This window comes from Bos grunniens, chromosome 12 (assembly GCF_055505025.1).
Source record: "Bos grunniens cultivar Pamir isolate PY7600 chromosome 12, Bosgru_T2T1.0, whole genome shotgun sequence".
Lineage (NCBI taxonomy): Eukaryota > Metazoa > Chordata > Mammalia > Artiodactyla > Bovidae > Bos > Bos grunniens.
The window spans coordinates 38,266,121-38,290,906 of NC_141176.1; the positions used below are offsets into that span (position 1 = coordinate 38,266,121).

A 24,786-nucleotide genomic window follows, 5' to 3' on the forward strand; every position below is an offset into this window, starting at 1 on the left:
AATCAGGTTTTCTCTATTTGCATGTATTCAGTGTTTCACAGGGCAGAGTATTTTTCTCTGTGTGCTTCCCAGTTTTCATGACATTATTAAACTAATGGAGAATATAACTGGAAGCTACTATCTGAAGATCAGTGAGTATGGATACAGTAGAATAGGGCTACCAACATTTAAAGGTTCAGCAGGAAACTGTCAAATAGCTGGTTTGGGAAAAGGTTAAATCATAAGGTTTAGAAAAACAAATTTAAAAGCAAACCCTTTAGAACAATGATTTAGGTATACTATATACAGTCATTAAATTCAAAATAGGTATCATAGTTCATGTATAAATAAAAAAATATTTTCTGTAAGTCAAAGGACAATTTATAGTTTTGAGGAAAGAGTCCACAACTTATAATCTTGCAATGGTTAGCTGTTACTTAAATTATTGCAGCAGTGATGAACTTTCCCATTGCTTTATGTTAATGAAAATGCTGAGGTATGTAATCCCCCAAATCTTTACCTATTATCCTACCTTCAAAAGAAAACTTCAAGATGGTTATGTATCCTGAAAAGTAGAGACTTGGTGATTTGGAATTCCTGCTCCTTCTCTAAACTTTGAGGATATTGGGTTTCTGATGAGGAATGACTGCTGTGAAGCTCTGCTGCAAGACCTGACTGTGGTCAACACTTCCAAGCCAAAGTCAGGAATGACACTTCTGCCATCTGCATAGGCTGGCACTTGCCAAGGTTTTATGCTTTGTTCGGAGGAACATGACACACAAAAAAATGCCTTGAGAATTCACTTTTCTATTTCTATTGTCATATGCACAGTAGAAATCAAGCCAGCAGAGGAAATAGATTGCCTAACAGAAGCCAGAGGGTGACCACCAGGCTAGAGGAATGGGAACAGAGATCCAGGGTATAGTGCTTGAGTCAGGTTAGCAGCTGGAGAACCTGTCTCAAGGGAACAAAGCTCACAGAAGTCCCAACAGAATGGGCAGAGCAGATTTACATGGTGAATCCAGCTGTTCATCTGGCTATTGACAGGGAGGATCTGCCCAGCCCAACTAAACAAATATAAAATATCCTGAACCCTAACCTTCAGACCTTGTGGAGAACAAGAAACCTGATAGCATCCATGCTCCCAGTCCAGATAACTTGGCTTCTTTTCACACTTTTCCATGACAAAAGCTAATTCCTGAATTAGACAATCTGAATGAGGTCCATATTTTTCAGCACCATAGTTTTTTCAAAGGTCTGGTACTTTACAATCTGACCTGCACTGGTATTCACCACTTAAATAAAAACTGAATTTCTTACTGAAAGGGCAGTAGTCAGCAATTTTTACTAAACCACCATAATAAGGCAGATCTTCTGCAGGTACTCCAGTGAGTTCATCAAACCACTGGTATTCCTATGGCAGACGTTTCAGAAACTTCTGCAAATTGCACACTGAAACTGCTCTCTGGTCCTGCCTGCAAGTTAATTGCAATAGATTGCTTCTGAGTATGTTACAGTAAGGGTTCAGCATCTGTCTCCCCTGTCACTGCTGGTCAATCCAGAATTTATAGCTCTTCCTGACACTGTCACAGCCCACTCCTCTGTCCTTGTATATTTTCTCAGCTATTCTGTAATTAACTTTATACCAGCCAATATCATCCATTAAAATCAGGGCGATTTGAGAGAGAACCAGATTCTGCATAGGAGAACCAGTCATTACTTGATTTTCTAATAACCACTTTTCCCAATGGTTAAGTTCAGTGTCCATACCACCAAGATTTTCAAGTTCCATTCCCTCCAGAATTTGACAGTTGTTTCTGTGCTTCATCGACAACACAATACATTACTAGAAGATAGACAGTGTGAAGAACTCGCTTATTATAGCGAATGTCCCATAATCTCTCCACTTTCAGAACTACTTTATCCCTCCATTGATAAAATCCAAAACTATAGATTGGGGGCAAGAGGAGAAGGGGACGACAGAGGATGAGATGGCTGGATGGCATCACTGACTTGATGGACGTGAGTCTCAGTGAACTCCGGGAGTTGGTGATGGACAGGGAGGCCTGGCTTGCTGTGATTCATGGGGTCACAAAGAGTCGGACATGACTGAGCAACTGATCTGATCTGATTTGATAGATAAAAAGTGGGAGACCATCTGCATATTTTGAAGTTAGAGTATTTCCATCTTTATCATGGTAGAATAGCCCAGAAGAGAAACCCAGGGCATGAATAATCTCATGTTTCACTATGGACAGCATTCCAAGAAGCACCTGAGGCTGGATAGAGATCATATTTGGACACAGGTTAGCATACCCTGCTATTGGCCTGTCCATTTTGTGCTTCCTGCTGACAATAGGCTGAATAAGAAATGATGTTCTTATGATGGCACCTCTTAGTGGCCAGAGCACCTACATAAAGAACAAAATCTTCATCCTGGACTCGCTCTTGACTTGGCACATCCACTGCTCCACAGGGGCAACTTATCCCCAGAGTGGACTCTGCATTGCTGGAGGCGCTCCTCAGGCATGATAATGGGTCCATATTTGTATGCTCTGCACATTCTTTAGTACAGCATCTATGGTGATCATTTTCCTTCCATAGATACTGAAATTGGTTTGTTGTACATTGTCTACTAGTTAATATACTGCCTGCAGGTTTAAAAACCTGAAAAATCTTCTCTAAATAGGAAACAGCTTGTGAGAAAAGTTTGTTCTTTATAAACTGTCATTTCTCAGGAAGCAACTATTCAATACTTTTATAGTCTTACTTGTTAAATGTTAATTAGCATCACTCTTTACAACATGATTTAAGATGGATTATTTATGACCTCAGAATCAGAGGGGCATGGTGCCAGCAGAGAGGATAACTGTGCAAGAAGACAGGAATAGATGTGGTGATTGCCTAGAGTCCCCCAACAAGAGTAAAATGCCTTGGACCCATAAAGAACCACTCCTGTGCCACCTGCTTGGGGCCCTAACTTGAACCCAAGGAGCTCGCTCTTCTACTCAACTCAGCTGCCATCTTCAGGTCAAGACCAAATAATATTTTTTAATAAAAACATAAGATAGCAAAATGCAAGTAAATTTATGTTAACTAAAAGCATACTCTAAACTTGTTCTTGTTGTTGTCGTTCAGTAGCTATGATGCTTGTGACTCTTTGTGACCCCATGGACTGCAACATGCCAAGCTCTGCTGCCCTTCACTATCTCCTGGACTTTGCTCAAGTTCATATTCATTGAGTTGGTGATACTATTTAACCATCTCACCCTCTGCCATCCTCTTATCCTTTGCCATTGATCTTCCCCAGAGGCAGGACTTTTCCAATGACTTGGCTCTTCGCATCAGGTGACCATAAGTATTGATGCTCCAGCTTCAGATTCAGCATCAGTCTTTCCAGTGTATATTCAGGGTTGATTTCCTTTAGGATTTATTGGTTTGATCTTTAAATTGAAGGGATCCTCAAGAATCTTCTCTAGTACAAGTTCAAAAACATCAGTTCTTTGGTGCTCAGCCTTATTTATGGTCCAAATCTCACATCCATATGTAACTACTGGAAAAACCATGGCTTTGACTAGAAGGGAACTTTGTTGGTAAAGTGCTATCTCTGCTTTTTAATGGGATTCTCTGGTGGCTTAGATGGTAAAGTGAGCTTTATTTTCCAAGGAACAAGCATCTTTTATGCAATACCATCAGCAGTGATTTTGCAGCCCAAGAAAATAAAATCTATTACTACTTCCACTTTTTCTTCTATTTGCCATGAAGTGATAGGATCAGATCCCATGATCTTAGTTTTTTTTTTTCTTCTTTTTTTATGTTGAGTTTTAAGCCAACTTTATCACTCTCCTGTTTCACTTTCATCAAAAGGCTCTTTAGTTCCTCCTCACTTTCTCCCATTCAGTTCAGTTCAGTTGCTCAGCCGTATCTAACTCTTTGCGACCCCATGCATCGCAGCACGCCAGGCCTCCCTGTCCATCACCATCTCCCAGAGTTCACTCAAACTCATGTGCATCAAGTCGGTGATGCCATCCAGCTATCTCATTTTCTGTCGTCCCCTTTTCTTCCTGCCCCTAATCCCTCCCAGCATCAGGGTCTTTTCCAATGAGTCAACTCTTCACATGAGGTGGCCAAAGTACTGCAGTTTCAGCTTTAGCGTCATTCCTTCCAAAGAAATCCCAGGGCTGATCTCCTTTAGAATGGACTGGTTGGATCTCCTTGCAGTCCAGGGGACTCTCAAGAGTCTTCTCCAACACCACAGTTCAAAAGCATCAATTATTCAACACTCAGCTTTCTTCACAGTCCAACTCTCACATCCATTCATGACCACTGGAAAAACCATAGCCTTAACTAGACCATTAGGATTGCTTCTGGCAATCTTAATTTCAGCCTGTGATTCATCCAGCCCATCGTTTCTCATGATGCACTCTGCATATGTTTGAGATGAGTGTGGGAAAGCTCCAGAAGTTGGTGATGGACAGGGAAGCCTGGCATGCTGGGTCACAAAGAGTTGGACATGACTGAGCAACTGAACTGAACTGAACTCTGCATATAAGTTTAATGAACAGGGTGAAAATATACAGCCTTTCTGCTACTGCTGCTGCTAAGTCGCTTCAGTCATGTCCAACTCTGTGTGACCCCACAGACGGCAGCCCATCAGGCTCCCCGTCCCTGGGATTCTCCAGGCAAGAACACTGGAGTGGGTTGCCATTTCCTTCTCCAATGCATGGAAGTGAAAAGTGAAAGTGAATTTGCTCAGTCGTGTCCGACTCTTAGCGACCCCATGGACTGCAGCCTACCAGGCTCCTCTGTCCATGGGATTTTCCAGGCAAGAGTACTGGAGTGGGGTGCCATCACCTTCTCCGATACAGCCTTGATATATTCCTTTCCCAAATTGAACCAGTCTCTTATTCCATGTCCTGTCCTAACTGTTGCTCTTGACCCACCAACAGGCTTCTCAGGAGGCAGATAAAGTGATCTGGTGTTCCTGTTTCCTTAATACTTTTCCACAGTTTGTTTTGATCTACACAAAGGCTTCTGCGTAGTCAATGAAACAAAAATAGACGTTTTTATGGAATTCCCTTGCTTTCTCTATGATTCAACAAATGTTGGCAATTTGATATTTGATTCCTCTGCCTTTTCTAAACCCAACTTGTACATATGCAAGTTCTCATTTAACTTTATTAAATGTAACAATTTTTGGAGACTAACAGCCAGTTCTACTTTCTAGCAATAAAATTAATAATTTACCTCCTTTCTCCAAATTGGCAGAATAAAACAGCACAAAAAATGCTTGAAGCCAACACTGTAACAGAATATTTGCTGCTTTTAAGGTCAGTGCATTGTGCAATCAAGTATTTAAATTCATAAAATTCATTGTTGGAAGAAATTATGTTTTTTTTTCTTCACCTCCTTTATATCTTTTATATTTTTCCATGTTTCCAACAACTCCTGTACTGCATGAAGTACTGTAATGTCATGAAGCAAATGCTCTTGATTTTGCTCAGACTGTCATTTTATTAAAATGTTTCCCTAAATATGAGAATGATTCCTACAAAAATAATTTATACAGACATGTTGCTATTCATTCTGAAAAAAATGGACAGTAGTTGGTCAGTAGTGTGCTCAATTAGTGTTTGTATTACTTAATTATAGAGGACTAATATTAATTTATATTCATTTAGAAATAATTATGTGCACAGCCAAATATAACTATATGTATTATATAAAATATATGATGTATTTCATTTTATTAATTCAAGGATTCATGAACCTAACACTCCAGGTTCTATGCAATGTTGTTCTTTAGAGCATCAGACTTTACTTCCATCACCATTCACATCCACATCTGGGCATTGTTTTTACTTTGACTCTGTCTATTCATTCTTTCTGGAGTTATTTCTCCACTCTTCTCCAAAAACATTGAGTACCTACCGACTTAGGGAGTTCATCTTTCAGTGTCACATATTTTTGCCTTTTCATACTGTTAATGGGGTTCTCAAGGCAAGCATACTGAAGTGGTTTGCAATTCCAGTCTCCAGTGGACTACATTTTGCCAGAACTCTCCACCATGACCTGTCCATCTTGGGTGGGACTGCATGGCATGACTCATAGTTTCATTGAGTTAAACAAGACTGTGGTCCATGTGATCAGTTTTATTAGTGTTATATGATTGTGGTTTTCATTCTGTCTGCCCTCTGATAAGAGGCTTATGGAAGATCCCTGATGGGAGAGACTGACTGTTGGGGAAACTGGGTCTTGCTCTGATGGGCAGGGCCATACTCAGTTAATCTTTAAACCAATTTTCCGTTGATTCACGGGGCTGTGTTTCCTCCCTGTTTGACCTGAGACCAAACTATGGTAGTGGTAATGAAGATAATGACAACCTCCTTCCAAAAGTCTTGTTCACACACTGTTGTATTCAGTGTCCCTGCCCCTGCAGCAGGCCACTGTCACCCCATGCCTCCACCAGAGAGCCCTGAACACTCACAGGCAAGTCTGGGTCAGTCTCTTGTGGGGTCACTGCTTATTTCTCCTGGGTCTGGTGCACACAAGGTTTTGTTTGTGCCCTCCAAGAGTCTGTTTCCCTAGTCCTGTGGAAGTTCTGTAGTCAAATTTCACTGGCCTCCAAAATGAAAAATGTGGCGGCCAAATTCCCTGCAGGTTCTCAGATCCTTTGCCAAATACCCAAGTTGAGAAATCTGTTAGGGTCCAGAACTTTTTTATCAGTGCAATAATTTATTTGGTATAATTGTTCTTCAGTTTGTGGGTCATCTGCTCTGTGGTTCTAATGGGGGTTAATGGCAACCACCTCCAAGAGGAGTTATGCCATATGCTGCATGACCCAGGTCTGATACACCAGAGCCCTTGACTGTATGGCAGGCCACTGCTTCCACAGGAGACACTCACACACTCGGAGGCATATCTGGCTCAGCCTCTATGGGGTCTTTCAGTCCTGATGTGCACAGGTTTTGTTTGAGCTCATCCAAACATCACTGCTGGGTATGGGGCAATTTACTTCAGATGACCATTATATCTACAACTGTGGACAAGAATCCTGTAGAAGAAAGGGAGTAGCCCTCATTGTCAATAAAAGAGTTTAAAATTCATCATTTGGGTGCAATCTCAAAAACAGCAGAATGATCTTTGTTTATTTCCAAGGCAAACTATTCAATATCACACTAACCCAAGTCTGTGCCCCAATGACTAATGCAGAAGAAGTTGAACTTCAAGAGCTCTGTGAAGACCTGGAAGACCTTCGAGAATTAACATCCAAAAAAGATGTCCTTTTCATTATAGGGGACTGGGATGTAAAAGTAGGAAGTCAAGAGATACCTGGAGTATCAGTCAAATTTGGTCTTGGAGTACAGAATGAAGCAGGGCAAAGGCTACCAGTTTTGCCAAGAGAACACACTGGTCATAGCAAACACCCACTTCCAACAACACAAGAGTAGACTCTACAAATGGACATCACAAGATGGTCAATACCAAAATAAAATTGATTATATTCTTTGCAGCCAAAAATTGAAAAGCTCTATACAATCAACACCTTATTGCACATTTCAGACTTAAATTGAAGAAAGAAGGGAAAACCACTAGATCATTCAGGTATGATCTAAATCAAATCCCTTACGATTATATAATGTAAGTGACAAATAGACTAAAGGGATTAGATCTGATAGACAGAGTGCCTGAAGAACTATAGGTGGAGTTTCATGGCATTGTACAGAAGGGAGTGATCAAAACCATCCCCAAGAAAAAGAAATGCAAAAAGACATAATGATTGTCTGAGGAGGCCTTACAAATAGCTGAGAAAAGAAGAGAAGCTAAAGGCAAAGGATAAAAGGAAAGGTATACCCATCTGAATGCAGAGTTCCAAAGAATAGCAAGGAGAGATAAGAAAGCCCTCCTCAATTTTTAATACAAAGAAATAAAGGAAAACAATAGATGGGACAAACTAGAATTGTCTTCCAGAAAGTTAGAGATACAAAGGAAGCATTTCATGTAAAGACGGGTACATAAAAGGATGGAAATGATATGAATGTAAAAAAAGCAGGAGATATTAAGAATAGGTGGCAAGAATACACAGAAGAACTATACAGAAAAGATCTTCAGGACCAAGATAACCACGATGGTGTGATCACTCACATAGAACTTGACATCTTGGAATGCAAAGTCAAGTGGGCTTCAGGAAGCATCAGGAACAACAAACTAGTGGAGGTGTTGGAATTCCAGTTGAGCTATTTCAAATCCTAAAAAATGATGCTGTGAAAGTGCTGCACTCAATATGCCAGCAATTTGGAAAACTCAGCTGTGGCCACAGGACTGGAAAAGGTAGGTTTTCATTCCAATCCCAAAGAAAGGCAATGCCAAAGAATGTTCAAACGACCACACACTTCACTCATCTCACACACTAGCAAAATAATGCTCAAAATTCTCCAAGTGAGGCTTCAACACTCCATGAACTGAGAATTTCAAAATTTTCAAGCTTGATTTAAAAAGGCAGAGAAATCAGAGATCACATTACTAACATCAGTTGGATCATCAAAAAAGCAAGAAAGTTCTAGAAAAAAAAAAACCTACTTTTGATTTATTGACTATACCAAAGCCTTTGACTGTGTGGATCACAACAAACTGTGGAAAATTCTTTGAGAGATGGGAACACCACACAACCTTACCCATCTCCTGAGAAATATGTATGCTGGTCAATAAGTAAAAGTTAGAACCAGACATGGAACAATGGACTGTTTCCAAATTGGGAAAGGCATACATCAAGGTGTATATTGTCACGCTGTTTATTTATCTTATATGCAGAGTACATCCTGTAAAATGATGGGCTGGATGAAACACAAGCTGGAATCAAGATTGCTGGAAGAAATATTAATAATCTTATATATTCAGATGACACCAACCTTATGGCAGAAAGCAAAGAAGAATTAAATATCCTCTTGATGAAAGTGAAAGAGGAGAGTGAAAATGTTGGCTTAAAACTCCACATTCAGAAAACTAAGATAATGGCATCCAGTCCCATCATTTCATGGCTATTAGATTGGGAAACAATGGAAACTGAGAGACTTTATTTTCTAGACTCCAAAATCACTGCAGATGATGACTGCAACCTTGAAATTCAAAAACACTTGCTCCTTTGAAGAAAAGCTATGACAAACCTACACAGCATATTAAAAAGCAGAAACATTACTTTGCCAACAAAGGTCCTAGTCAAAGCTATATTTTTTCGAGTAGTCATGTATGGATGTGTTAGTAGGACTATAAAGAAAACTGAGAGCCAAATAGTTGATACTTCTGAACTGTGGTGTTGGAGAGCACTCTTGAGAGTCCTTTGGATTCCAAGGAGATCAAACCAGTCAATCCTAAAGGAAATCAGTCCTTAATATTCATTGAAAAGGCTGATTCTGAAGCTGAAGCTCCAGTCCTTTGGCCACCTTATGGGAAGAACTGATTCATCATACCCTGATGCTGGGAAAGATTGAAGACAGGAGAAGGGGACAACAGAGGATGAGATGTTTGGATTCCATCACTGACTTGATTGATGTGAGTTTGAGTAAGCTCTGGGAATTTGCAAGGACGGGGAAGCCTGGAGTGCTGCATTCCATGGGATCACAAAGAGTCAAACACGACTGAGCGAGTGAACTAAATAAAGATGGACTTACATTAAAACCTTAATTTTTAACCTCTGAATTGATTAGAAGATTTGAGTGATATTTTAATTAGCATATTTTAAATTCAGTTCAGTTCAGTTCAGTCGCTCAGTCATTTCTGACCCTTTGCAACCCCATGAATTGCAGCATGCCAGGCATTCCTGTCCATCACCAACTTCCAGAGTTCACTAAAACTGACGTCCATTGAGTCGGTGATGCCATCCAGCCATCTCATCCTCTGTCGTCCCTTTCTCCTCCTGTCCCCAATCCATCCCAGCATCAAAATATTTTCTAATGAGTCAACTCTTTGCATGAGGTGGCCAAAGTACTGGAGTTTCAGCTTTAGCATCATTCCTTTCAAAGAACACCCAGGACTGATCTCCTTTAGAATGGACTGGTTGGATCTCCTTTCAGTCCAAGGGACTCTCAAGAGTCTTCTCCTACACCACAGTTTAAAAGCATCAATTCTTTGGCGCTCAGCTGTCTTCACAGTCCAACTCTCACATCCATACATGACTACTGAAAAAACCATAGCCTTGACTAGACGGACTTTGTTGGCAAAGTAATGTCTCTGCTTTTCAATATGCTATCTAGGTTGGTCATAACTTTCCTTCCAAGAAGTAAGAGTCTTTTAATTTCATGGCTGCAATCACCTCCTGCAGTGATTTTGGAGCCCCCCAAAATAAAGTCTGACACTGTTTCCATTGTTTCCTCATCTATTTCCCATGAAGTGATGGGACCAGATGCCATGATCTTCATTTTCTGAATGTTGAGCTTGAAGCCAAGTTTTTCATTCTCCTCTTTCACTTTCATCAAGAGGCTTTTTAGTTCCTCTTCACTTTCTGCCATAAGGGTGATGTTATTGATATTTCTCCCGGCAATCTTGATTCCAGCTTGTGCTTCTTCCAGCCCAGTGTTTCTCATGATGTACTCTGCATATAAGTTAAATAAGCAGGGTGACAATATACAGCCTTGACATACTCCTTTTCCTATTTGGAACCAGTCTGTTGTTCCATGTCCAGTTCTAACTGTTGTCTCCTGACCTGCATACAGACTTATCAAGAGGCAGGTCAGGTCGTCTGGTATTCCCATTTCTTGAAGAATTTTCCAGTTTTTTATTGTGATCCACACAGTCAAAGGCTTTGGCATAGTCAATAAAGCAGAAATAGATGTTTTTCTGGAACTCTCTTGCTTTTTCCATGATCCAGCGGATGGTGGCAATTTGATCTCTGGTTCCTCTGCCTTTTCTAAACCAGCTTGAACATCTGGAAGATCACTGTTTATGTATTGCTGAAGCCTGGCTTGGATAATTTTGAGCATTACTTTACTAGCGTGTGAGATGAGTGCAATTGTGAAGTAGTTTGAGCATTCTTTGGCATTTCCTTTCTTTGGGATTAGAATGAAACCTGACCTTTTCCAGTCCTGTGGCCACTGCTGAGTTTTCCAAATTTGCTGGTATATTTATGCTTCTTAATATAATTGTTCATTTTGCAATTTATGCCACCTTTCACCAATTTCTAGCAAAATTTACTTTGCTAAATAATAAGAGCTTGTTTATAATTTAGATGTGATTTTACTTCACAAAAAATTAAGAAACCTCAATTAAATAAGTGAAGAGACCAAAGCGAAAAACTCTTATACCCTGCAAAGATAGCAGAACCCCACAGGAAGAAAAAAGACTCCTGTTTTTTCTTTGCAATGACCCAACCAATGAAAAACTTGGACTTTTATTAAATAGTCTTCCCAACTTCATTTTCTCCACCATAAAGAGTTCTCATTTCCTTTCTTTGCTGGGAGTTTGCTCAAGGCTCACTGTGGTTGCAGACCTTGAACTGCAATTCTCTACTGATTTTGTGTAAGTCAATTTTTGCAGGAGAAATAATTGGTAGTCTATTTATTCTTAGGCCAACAATTTAAAGTGGCAGTAATGAACAGGAAAAGGAATGGTTTGTAAGAGGAAAGCTTGGTAGACGTCCTGACTGTGGACACAAGGAGAGTGACAGATGGTTGACAGGAATGCATTGTGTCTGTAAGGTCCATGTTGATGCCAATCATAGAATGCTTCATCGAAAATTGAGGAAGGAACTTTGGCCACCATTGACTCTAGTTTTTCTCATTCTTTTGCTTTAATAATTGATTTTCTGTGTATTTTTTGTTTGTTTGTTTTCAGAATTGTCCTGAAATGAAAGATTAAAGTGAGAAAGAGTCACAGTTAATCAAGTAAGTAATTACAATAAAATAATTATAATGATAAGATTATGATAATGAAAACAATCTATCAATTCAATTTTCTAATGTATAATTATAGGAAAGAAGAGGCTTATGCTTATTCATTTTAGAAAGTATCTTGGTCTATCTAAGAAAGGAAATCTTTCTCTATGCACAGAAATTTAGAAGGGAGCTTTCTATCATCTCCTCTATAAAGGAGTGGCTATTTCAGAGTTTGACATCCACTGGGTCAAGACTTATTAGAGGTCTAGTGGGGTCACTTTATTAGATGTCAATTATAATTTAAAACACTTCATTCCTCTCTTTCATTCTTCTTTCTTCAAGGATTAATGGAAACCAGGATGTAGCATTTCCAAAAGTGATATGCTCTCTCTTCAGTCTTCTCTCAATCAGGAATAGGTACAGATTATTTCCCAAGTTATGAGCTAGGCAATCAAGACCAGGTAGGAATTAAGCATATAGGACAAAGCATTAATTTCCCTCTTTACTACCAAGGTTAGTGAGGGAATCAAGCCCACAGCTTCATCCTAACAATATGGTAACAGATTTGAAACTTGTTCTAAGGATTCAGTTATCTTGCTGTTTTGCTTCTGTAGACACAGCAGAGCATGTGAATCTCACACCTAAGATTTGCATAATATCATGAAAACATACATCATATTCTCTAATATATCTAGCTATGTACATGTACATTTTTCTATACACTAGAAGTCAAAGAAGAGAAGGAATAAACATACCAAAAAAATACTAGCAAATGTCATTACTAAGTAGCTATGATTTCATTCCCACATTATGATAAGCCTGTTAGATACATTGTCTTATTTAATCCACTCAACATTTCTGAATCAGCCTCTATATTTACCCTTATTTATTGAATAAGATTATAGAACATCAACATGGTTAAGTAATTCACTAAAATCTTGACAGGTGGCAAATGGCAATGCCAAGACTTCAAAACAGTCATTCTGATTCTAGAACTTGTGTTCTCGCACTATACTAAACACAGGCCAGTGCTTTTGGCTCAGTGACTCTGAGAAAGCAGCTGCTAAGTGAAGATCTTAGAAGTTTATCACTGTGATTCAGGAGATAACTGCTGTTCCTTCTGTTGTTTTCTTGTTGGCAAGTGGAGCCATGGACACCGGTACAGATTTGAAAATGTTTGCTTTTGATCATGACTATTATCTCCATGGGTGAGGTGGGCTGTGACTATGGACAGTAAGGTTGTAGATAACAAACATGACTTGGGCATAGGTGGGTGTCCAGATTGGTCAGGAGGCATCAGAGGCACAGATAATCCTTGACTAAAAGAGAAGGCTAACAGATTGCTTCCTTACATCGCAGGCAGCAGGGTTTCTCCTGTCTTAACTTTAGGTCCTGGCAACCCAGACTGGTTTCCCTGGATACAGGAGCTTCCCTGCTTAGAGGGATTGAATTATCAAGTGTTTCTGAATTTATTCAGATAAACTCAAAAAATAAAATGCTCTCTGAAAAATATGAAAGTTTCTATTTTTAAGAAAGTGAGCACATAGATTTTTAGTACATTATATATGACTGTGTCTAGTTTTATTTTATAGTGATCTTAAATTCAATCTTAGTTTGTAGTAGAAATATCCACATTCTAGGAACACCTCTTTTGTCTATGAAAAATAGTGTTTGAAATATATTGTTTAACAAATCATTTTATGATATTGCTATATCAGAAATTATCTAAAAATATCAATAGATTCTATTTATTTATCTTTCTAAAGAAAGAACACAAATATAGAACTTGGGCAGTTACAATTCTTATTTTCAGACTATCAACATAGAAATCATATATTTTCATTTATTTTTCTGTTATTCACAAAACATAGAACATTGTCTTGCATATAAGCTTTTTTCAGTATTCTTTGAGATAAAGTTGATTTCTCCTATTTCTGAGTATGCAGTGTAAAGAGTAAATCAAATATCATTTCTGCCATTCTAACTTAAGTATTACTCAGTAATTCTACAGTTTTTGGTTAAATTGACTGGCCCATATATCAAAATAATTATCATTTTGGAAAGAGAAAGATACTTTATTTAGACTACACTCTAAACTGAAAATTCTTAGTCAGGAAATTCTGAAAGTGGAGAAATCATAAAGGAAGTATAAGAGCCAGAAAAATGATTATGGTCATAAATTGGGACTCTAAGGCAAGAGATTTCCCCCCAAAGCAGTGACCAAAATGCATGGGAAGCATAAGTTTGATTTGATTTGCTGCAGGAACTTCTTAGGGAATCTAATCTGTTGAACCTAAATGGGGTGAGGGGAAGACAGGTGAGTAGTATCAACAGAAACTTCTAGGAAATGACAAGATTTGGGTGTTGACAACGCTATTTCTTAATAGTAATTTTTTAGGAGAAATTCAACAGACCTCAACTTGTTGGAAAGTGGGCTAAATAGAGCAGTTAATGTTATCATGACTTCAGACACTAGATTGGTTCAGGGAGAGTTTGATTCTCAGTAAGGAAAATGGAAAATAATTTTGAAATTTACAGGAATAGATGTTAGGATAGTGCAGCTGGATGGATATCTAAGCCCTCCTGCTTCTAACTCAGGCATAACAAATATAGGACATCTGTGGTATTTCTGCTGTGGGTGGACCTGACAAATGTCACATAAGTTAGTTGACCATCTGGGATATAATACAGAAGTGTTTCAAAACTTAAATGATCTCTACTGTATGAAATGACATGTCAACCTCACATAGAGACTGCATCTGCTACTCAGGGACAGTAAGCATGTGTCTAATATGAAAAAAAAAAAAAAAGGTCCTAGGAAACCACATCACATATCTCAATATCTTTTCCTTTGCCCATACCTTTTATTTTACAGATCTTTGAGCTTAGGAGTAAAGCTTAATATTCTAAAAAATTGCCTAATTTCTGAAATTCTGATTTGACAATTTAATGTTTTATGCCAGCTCAATATAACATATTGCAACTAACTAAAATAAGACCTTGTGGTCATTTCCACAATGGGTCATTATCAGCTTTTTCATTTCCTTATAATCACCTCATATCTTATTTTCACCTTTGTCTCCAATTTCATTGATGGAACAGATATATTCCCTTGATTCTATTTCTGTCATGACAGGAAAGATATATTACATTAAATCTTGCATATTACCAAGCAGTTATGATTTGAAAATGAGTTATACAACATGAAAATTGCAGTCACTTCCTTTTATTATTTGAAACTAGTGTGTATGTCTAATGACAAGTACAAACATAAGAAAATATCTAACTATATAGAAAATTCAAGATAGATTTTTTCCCTACTTTTCATTTCACCATTTTCATGCTCAGTAACACCCTATTTTGTGTTCTTGGGGTGTACTGACCATTTTGCAGAACTTCTTATGGCTGTGTTCTCTCCATCCACAGGATGTAGAATTTTCCATCAGTAATGCGTATGTCTCACTTCTTATCCTACTTCGTTTCTCAGACTTTGTTTGAGCATCATTGCACATAGAAAGCCTTCTTGAACCACCCACATTAATTTTGAGAATAATTTATTCCTGTTATGTACTCTTACAAAATTAGTTGACTCACATGACACTTTTATTTATTAACTCATTTATTCAGCCTATATTTATTGAATATTTTGTATGTACTACATACTGTGTTAGTCACTGATAGTAAACCACTGGAAATATTCAGCACAATAATTTTATGAGTATTTTAATGTTATTTGATCAATACTTGATGTTCTTATTACATTATTACTTTTTAATTTTTATCTATTCATTTATTTTTGTCTGTGCTGGATCCTCACTGAACCAGGCTTCATTCTAGTTGCAGTACGTGGGGGCTATTCTTCATTGCAATGTGCAGGCTTCTCATTGCTATGGCTTCTCTTATTGCAGAGCACAGGCTCTAGGGCACAGTAGTTTCAATCGTGGCATGAGGGCTCAACAGTTGTGGTTTCCAGGCTCTAGAACACAGGCTCAACACCTGTGGCTCACGGAATTAATTTTTCAACAGTATGGGGAGCCTTCTCAGACCCAGTATTGAACCTGTGTCTCATGTATTGGCAGGCAGATTCTTTGCCACTGAGACATGAAAATGAAAGTCATTCAGTTGTGTCTGACTCTTGGGGATCCCATGGACTATACAGTCCCTGGAATTCTCCAGGCCAGAATATTGGAGTGGGTAGCCATTCCCCTCTCCATGGAATTTTTCCAACCCAGGGATCAAACCCAGGTCTCCTGCATTGCAGATGGATTCTTCACCAGCTAAGCCACCAGGGAACCCCCCATTATACTGTTAGTTAAGAAGAACTGGATTTTTATTTAAGAGCAAAGGATTGAATCAGATTTGGTATCCTTGTTCTTCAAAACTAAGTTCATATGTTTAACAAAATAATGTATTCATTTGATCAAATAAATCTTTAATGGGAATTTTCAACTAGTCAAATTAATTGTCTCTGTTTAGTTTTAATAAAACCATCAAACTTTTTTTATCAAAAAATAAATAACCCATCAAATTTATTTTTTTTTCCTTTTGGACAACTTGAAGATGACCATCTACCTTAATATTTCTCTAATTTATTTGAACAAAGTAGCTTAATCAAGAAATCACAAGATAATCTACTCTCCTTCCTTCTCAGATTGCAAAATTTATAGACTAAAAGAAGATCACATTCAACCTACAGGAGGCAGGATAAATAATAGTAATTAGAGGAGAAATCAATGCAATTAAGAATTATAAATCAATTTAAAAATCATAGAAAAAATGGTTCTCTAAAAAGATCTGTAAAATTGTAAGCCTCTATACTGACTAACCAAGATGAGAGAAGACATAATTACTACTATGAGAAGTTAAGGTGTTCTATCACTACACTTCACATGGACAAAAACAGTAAAGGAGTATTATCAACAATGTTATGTTCACGTGTTTGAAATGGAACAATTTTTTTGAAAGATACAATCCAATAAAACATAAAGGAAAAAAATGGTGGTTGCTCAGTTGTGTCCACTTCTTTGTGACCACTTGGACTGCAGCATGCCAAAGACATGCCATGTCCTTCACTGTCTCCTGGAGTTTTCTCAAACTCATGTCCATTGAATTGGTGATGCCATCCAACCATATCTTGGTTTGTTCCATGTTTTGGTAATTATGAATAAAGTGGCTATAAATATCTCTGTGTCCCCTCATCACAGGGCAGACACATGTGCTCCAGGACAGCCTTGGGAGCACACCTCTGTGGGGTACACACACATAAAGTTGAGACTGAAAACAAAACTGAGCCCCAGAGGAAATAAGGAATAAAAATATTTCTCTTTGCAGATGGTCAAATTCACACCCTCAAATTTGGCTTTGTAGACTCAGTGCCTACAGAACTTCTGAAAAGATGAGTTCTTGTACGGCTGAGACTGACCTAAATTTAGAACAGCTGTAAAATTTATGGGCTGGATCATCAAAAAAGCAAGAGAGTTACAGAAAAACATCTACTTTCACTTTATTGACTACGCCAAAGCGTTTGACTTTCCAAAAGAAAACTGTGGAAAATTCTTAAAGAAATGGGAATACCAGATCATCAGACCTGTCTCCTGAGAAGTCTGTATGCAGGTCAAGAAACAACAGTTAGAACTGGACATGAAACAGCAGACTGGTTCCAAATCGGGAAAGGAGTACGTCAAGGCTATATATTGTCACCCTGCTTATTTAACTTATTTGCAGAGAACATCATGCAAAATGCCAAGCTGGATGAAGCATAAACTGGTATCAAGCTTGCTGAGAGAAATATAAATAGCTTCAGATATGTAGATGGCACCAACCCTATGGCAGAAAGTGAAGATGAACTAAAGGGCCTCTTGATGAAAGTGAAAGAGATGAGTAAAAATGTTGGCTTAAAACTCAACATTCAGAAAACTAAGATCATGGCATCTGGTCCCATCACTTCATAGCAAGTAGATGGGAAACAATGGAAACAGTGACAGACTTTATTTATTTTTTTCTGGCCAGGTGGAGGAGGCTCCAAAATCACTGCAGATGGTGACTGCAGCCATGAAATTAAAAGAGGCTTGCTCCTTTGAAGAAAAGCTATGACCAACCTAGATAGAATATTAAAAAAAAGAGACATCACTTTGCCAACAAATGTCTGCCTAGTCAAATTTATGATTTTTCCAGTAGTCATGTATGCATGTGAGAGTTGGCCTGTAAAGAAACCTGAGCGCAGAGGAATTGATACTTTTGAACTGTGGTGTTGGAGGAGACTCTTGAGAGTCCCTTGGACTGCAAGGAGGTTCAACCAATCCATTCTAAAGCAGTCTTGAATCATGGAAGGACTGATGTTAAAGCTGAAACTCCAATACTTTGGCCACCTGATGCAAAGAACTGACTCATTGGAAAAGACCTTGATACTGGGAAAGGTTGAAGGCAGGAGGAGAAAGGGGCGACAGAGGATGAGATGGCTGGATGGCATCACTGACATGAGTTTGAGTAAACTCTGGGAGTTGGTGATGGACAGGGCAGCCTGGCGTGCTGCAGTCCATGGGGTCAAAAAGAGTCTGACATGATTGTGTGACTGAACTGAACTGAACTGAACTGAAACTTTCTGGGCACATTCAAGTGAATGGTAAGCCAGGTTACAGTCTTAGCTGTGCTCACAACACCCGCAGCAGGTCCAGATCCATTATTGCAATCCTGGAACCTTACTTTGGTGAATTTTTGCTGGTGGTTTGGTGATACAATATCCAAAAAACAGCAAGGCCCTTTGCCAGTATATCCACAGTTAAGATGGGGCCAACAGCAATGCCAACAATAGTGTAATCTGAGAGTTTGTATAATGGGAACAAATGATACAACAGAGCACCCCCCCAGGTGAACATTTCCACAGCTCAGTGGCTTCCCTGTCACTGGGAGTGCTCCAATCCCACCTGACTCTCGCCACATATCAGAAATTACTAAGAAACAGATATGTGGCCTTTTACTCCAACAAATATGGAATAGATCCCACCTCTGACAGGGCAGTGAAAACCACAGAGCTAAGGAGAGGCCCTGCTTAATATCTAGTACAGGCTACCATCATCACAACAAAAAATATTAAATCCATGTAGACTGTATAGGGATGAAATTGAAAGTGCTAGTCACTCAGTAGAGTCCCACTCTTTGTGACTGCATGGACTGTAGCCACCAGACTTCTCTCTCCATGGAATTCTCCAGGCAAGAATGCTGGATTGGGTTACCATTCTCTTCTCCAGGGTATCTGCCCAACCCAAGGATCAAACCTGTGTCTCCTACATTGCAGACTGATTCTTTACTATCTGTGTCACCAGAGAAGCCTGAAGAGAGCTCAAGGAACCCTGGATGCCAGGCCTCCTGCAAGAAATGAGGAAGGGAGGAGGCTATCACCAGGCAACTGACTCACTTTGCCCTCTGGGAGGACACCAAGGGCCCAGGCTTTGTCCAGGAAGGGTGCAGCACCACTTGAAGAACTGAGGGGCCATCCCCTCTTGCAGTCCCCATGCTGGTGTATGGAAAGTAGGACTAGGGATATGGGTTTGTTGCTTTGAGGCAGGCAAACACAATCTCAACTTTGCTCCCACAGGGATAAGTCACATGGACACAGTGGCCAACTGGGCCACGACAGGAAATCTATCACTGCTTCCACATTTTCCCCTTCTATTTGCCATGAAGTAATGGGGCCAGATGCCATGATCATAGTTTATTTTAATATTTATTTTTAAACCAGCTTTTTCACTCTCCTCTTTCACCCTAACCAAGAGGTTCTATTGTTCCTTTTTGCTTTCTGTCGTTAGAGTGTTATCATCTGCATATCTGAAGTTGTTGTTTCTCCTGTCTTTCTTGATTCCAGCTTGTAACTCATTCAACCCAGCATTTCTCATGATGTGCTCAGTGTATAAGTTAAAGACACAGACAAATCTGTCATACTCTTTTCTCAATCTTGCAGCCCCCATGCTAGTGTACCAAGAGAGGGGCTGGTCACTTTGAGGGAGGCAGACACACTCTTACTTTTGCTCCCACAGGGATAGGTGGCACTGACACAGCGGCTGATTGGGCCAGGACAGATGAACCAGTGAGTTGTTCCATACAGGGTTCTAACTGTTGTTTCTTGACTCACATACAGCTTTCTCAGGAGACAGGTATGATGGTCCAGTATTCCCATATCTTTAAGAGCTTTCCATAGTTTGTTATCATACACACAGTCAAAGGCTTTAGTGTAGTCGATGAAACAGAGGTAGATGTTTTTTCTGGAACCCCCTTGCTTTCTCTATGCTCAGGTAGTGTTGGCGATTTGTTCTTTGGTTCCTCTGTCTTTTCTAAACCTAGCTTGGACTTCTGGAATTTCCTGGCTCATGTAATGCTAAAGCCTAACATACAATATTTTAAGCATGACCTTACTAGCATGGGAGAGGAATGCAATTGTCCAGTGGTTTGAACATTCTTTAGTACTGCCCTTCTTAGGACCTGGAATAAGGATTGACCTTTTCTAGCCCTTTGGCCACTGCTGGGTCTTCCAGATCTGCTGACATATTGAGTGCAACACTTTGAAAACATCATCTGTAGGGTTTTGAATAGCTCTCCTGGAATTCCATCACATCCACTAGCTTTATTGACAGCAGTACTTCCTAAGGCTTACTTTACTTCACATTTCAGAATACCTGGCTTTGGGTGACTGACCACACCATTGTGATTATACTGTTCATTAAGATCATTTGTTTATAATCCTGTGTATTCTTTCTATTCCTTCTTGATCTCTTCTGCTTCTACTAGGTCTCTATCCTTTATTGTGCCCATCTTTGGGTGAAATGTCCCCTTGATATTTCCAATTTTTCTGAAGAGATCTCTAGTCTTTACTCTTCTGTTGTTTCCCTCTACTTTTATGTCTCATTTGCTGAAGAAGGCCTTCTTGTCTCTCCTTGCTATTCTTTGGAACTCTGCATTAAGTTGGGTGTACCTTTCCCTTCTCCCTTCGTTTTTTGTTTATTTTCTTTACTCAGTTATTTTTAAAGCCTCCTCAAATAACCACTTTGCCTTCTTGCTTTTATTTTTCAATGGGATGGCTTTGTTTCACTGCCTCCTGTACAATATTATGGAACTCTGTCCATAGTTCTTCAGGCACTCTGCTTACTACATCTAATCCCTTGAATCTATTCATCACTTTCACTGCAAAGGAATCCTGAGAGTCCCTTGAACAGCAAAGAGATCAAACCACTCAATCTTAAAGGAAATCAACCCTAAATGCTCATTGGAAGGACTGATGATAAAGCTGAAGCTCTAGTATTTTGTTCATCTGATGCAGACATCCAACTCATTGGAAAAGTCCCTGATGCTGGGAAAGATTGAGGGCAGAAGAGGAAGAGGGTGTCAGAGGATGAGATAAATGGATTGCATCACTGATAAAATGGCCATGAATTTGGGCAAACTCTTGGAGATGGTTAGGGACAGGGAGGTCTGGCATACAGCAAACCATGGGGTCACAAAGAGACAGATATGACTAGATGACTGAACAACAACAACACCCATATAGTGGACTGATCATCTAGACAAAAATAAAATGAGATAAGCTTAAAATGAAACATTAAATGAGAGAGACTTAGTTGATATCTATGAGATGTTCCATTTGAAAACAGCAGAATATAATTTCTTTTCAAGTGCACATGGAGCATTTTCTAGGATAGATCACATCTTAGGTCACAAATCAAGCCTTCCTATATTTAAGAAAATTGAAATGATATATTTTCTGCCGAAAATGATATAAGATTAGAAATCAATTTTCAAAAACTGTAAAAAACACATACACATGGAGACGGCACAATATGTTACTAAACAGCCAATGGATCACTGAAGAAATCAAAGAGGAAATAAAAAACTACCTACAGGCAAAACAAACAAACATAGTGATCCAAAGTCTATAGGACCTGGGAAAATTGTTCTAAGAGGGAAGATTTTACCAATATAATCTCACCTCCAGGAAAAAAAAAAAAATCAAAGAAACAACCTAAACTTACACCTAAAGCAACCAGAAAAACAAGAACAAACAAAAGTTAAAATTAGTAGAGGGAAAGGTATCATATCAGACTAGAATTTAAGATAAAAAAAAAAAAAGCAGTAGCAGAGATCAATGAAACTAAAAGTTAGTTCTTTGAGAAGATAAACAAGAATGGAAAAACTTTACCTAGGCTTGTTAAACAAATAAGAGCACTCAAATCAGTAAAATTAAAAATAAAAAAGAAGTTGCAATGAATACTACAGAAATACAAATAATCATAAGACCCTAAGATCAGGAATAAGCCAAGGATGTCTACTCATACCACTTTTATTCAACATCGTTTTGAAAGTCATAGTCATGCCATCAGTGACAAAAAAGAAATAAAAGTATCCAAATTGGAAAAGAAAAAGTAAAATTGCATATTATATGATATTATATATAGAAAATATTATTAAATAGGCTACCAGAAAATTACTAGAACTCATCAATTAATTTGGTAATGTTTCAGGATACAAAATTAATACACAGAAATAACTTGCATTCTTATACACTATAAGTGAAAGAACAGAAAGAGAAATTAAGGAGACAATCCCATTTACTGTCACATCATAAAGAATATCCAGAAACTAAGCTATATAAAGAAGCAGAAGAACCTGTTCTCAGAAAACTTAATGATGAAAGAAATCAACAATGATATAAACAGATGAAGAGAGTCCACGTTCTTGGACTGGAAGAATCAATATTATCAAAATGAATATATAATCCAAAATAATCGACAAATTCAATACCATCCTTATCAAATTACCATGGATGTTTTTCACAAATTAGAGCAAAAATGTTTAGAATTTGTATGAAAACACAAAAGATCCTGACTACCCAAATCAATCTTGAGAAAGAAAAATGGAGCTGGAAGCATCCAGATTCCTTGACTTCTGGCTATAGTACAAAGCTACAATCATCAAAACATTGTTACTGGCACAAAAACAGAAATATAAATCAATAGAACAGGTTAGATAGTCCACAGATAAACTCATGCACCTAACCTATGACAAAGGAGGCAGGAATATACAATGTAGAAAAGATAGCTTCTTCAATAAGAGTTTCTAGGAAAAACAAGACAGCCACATATTAAAGAATGAAATCAGAACATTTCCTAACATGTTACACAAAAATAAACTCAACATGCATTAAAAAGCTAAATGTAAGGCCAGATATAATAAAACTATTGGAAGGAAACACAGACAGAACATTCTCTGACATATGTTCCAGCAAGATCTTTTATGATTCACCTTCTAGAAAAGTGAAAATAAAAACAAATGAAACCTAATTGAGTTTAAAACCTTTTGCACAGTAAAAGAAGCCACCCCAAAAAGGAAAAGAAAACACACAGAATGGGGAATATATTTGCAAATGAAGTGATCAACAAAGGATTAGTCTTTAAAATACACAAACGATTCATGCAGCTCAATTTTTTTTTAATGGGTAGAAGATCTAAATAAACATTCCTCTAAAGAAGATATACAGATATCTAGGAGGCAATCAAAATATTCTTACCATGACTATAAGAAAAATCCAAATCAAAAGTATAATGAGGTATCATCTCATATCAATTAGAATAGCTCATAAAAAATCTACAAACAAATGCTGGAGACAATGTGGAGAAAAGGGAACCCACGTACACTGTTGTTAGAAACGTATACTGGTACAGCCACTGTGAAGAACAGTATGAAGATTTAATAAAAAGAAACAAGCAAACTAAAAATAGAGGTAATATATGATACAGTAATCCCACACCTGGGCATATATCTGGAGAAATCTATACTTCAAAAAGACGCAGACATCTAAAATTTATTTCAGTCCTATTTATAATAGCCAGGATATGGAAACAAAATCAGTGTCCATCAACAGAAGAATCCATAAAGAATACGTGGAGTATTCTTTACTGAGTATATTACTGAGTATACTGAGTATATTACTCAGCCATTAGAAGAACAAAATAGTACTAGTTGTAGTGACATAGATAGACCTAGTAATTGTTATACTGAGTGAAATCAGACAAAATCAGAAAAAGAAAGAAAAGTCAAGTATCATGTCTGTTTAAAATATCATGTTTGGAATCTTTAAAAAAATGTAAAAATGAACCTATTTACAAAACAGAAGTGAGTCACAGATATAGAAAACAAACTTATAGTTAGCAAGAGGAACCAGAGATCAAATTGCCAACATCTGTTGGATCATCAACAAAGCAAGAGGGTTCCAGAAAAACATCTATTTCTGTTTTATTGACTATGCCAAAGCCTTTGAGTGTATGGATCACAATAAACTGTGGAAAATTCTGAAAGAGATGGGAATACCAGACCACCTGACCTGCCTCTTGAGAAAACTATATGCAGGTCAGGAAGCAACAGTTAGAACTGGACATGAAACAACAGACTGATTCCAAATAGGAAAAGGAGTATGTCAAGGCTGTATATTGTCACCCTGCTTATTTATCTTATATGCAGAGTACATCATAAGAAATGCTGGGCCGGAAGAAGCACAAGCTGGAATCAAGATTGCCAGGAGAAATATCAATAACTTCAGATATGCAGATGATACCACCCTTATGGCAGAAAGTGAAGAGGAACTAAAAAGCCTCTTGATGAAAGTGAAAGAGGAGAGTGAAAAAGGTGGCTTAAAGTTCAACATTCAGAAAATTAAGATCATGGCATCTGGTCCCATCACTTCATGGGAAATAGGGAAACAGTGGCTGACTTTATTTTTTGGGGATCCAAAATCACTGTGGATGGTGATTGCAGCCATGAAATTAAAAGACACTTACTCCTTGGAGGAGAAGGCAATGGCACCCCACTCCAGTACTCTTGCCTGGAAAATCCCATGGATGGAGGAACCTGGTAGGCTGCAGTCCATGGGGTTGCTAAGAGTCAGATACTGAGCAAC

General features: G+C 38.3%; 1 pseudogene; it reads right to left on the minus strand.

Annotated features, from left to right (window-relative positions):
* Window positions 1-798: 798 nt before the first annotated feature.
* On the minus strand, window positions 799-3,003 carry LOC147361719 (leishmanolysin-like peptidase; annotated as a pseudogene).
* Between the last annotated feature and the right edge of the window lie 21,783 nt (window positions 3,004-24,786).